Source organism: Rhagoletis zephyria, unplaced genomic scaffold, assembly GCF_001687245.7.
Source record: "Rhagoletis zephyria isolate East Lansing unplaced genomic scaffold, Rhagoletis_zephyria_1.1 Rzeph_scaffold_02392, whole genome shotgun sequence".
Lineage (NCBI taxonomy): Eukaryota > Metazoa > Arthropoda > Insecta > Diptera > Tephritidae > Rhagoletis > Rhagoletis zephyria.
In genome coordinates this window covers 43,873-44,334 of record NW_016159476.1, presented here as the reverse complement: position 1 = coordinate 44,334, position 462 = coordinate 43,873, and positions in this window count along the sequence as shown.

Genomic DNA, 462 nt, shown 5'->3' with positions numbered 1-462 from the left:
AATTGGCACAGTTGTTAGCCTTGCTACAGCATACGAAATGGCCGAAAATTTCCGAAAAATCGGACCATAACCACGCCTACCTCCCATATAACGGTAATTTGGAGAAATACATTCGTATTCATCGATAAATCAACAAATATTAAAGCTAATTTACTCAAAATTTATGCTTGCAACAATTCTTTACCAAGAAATACGTTTATGGCAAAATTTTGGAAAATGGGCGTGGCACCGCCCACTTATGATCACATATAAGTATATCGGTAACCGTTCTACCAATTTGTACCAAACTCGGTATGATTATTGTGCTTGCCACATAGAAGCAAAACGTTGAAAATTATTGGAATCAGATTCATATATATATATATATATAGATATCTTAACGAAACTTGGTACGTGAAATTCTTTTAGGCGTAGGACCGATGGTATTGAAAATGGGCGAAATCGGACAATAACCACGCCTAC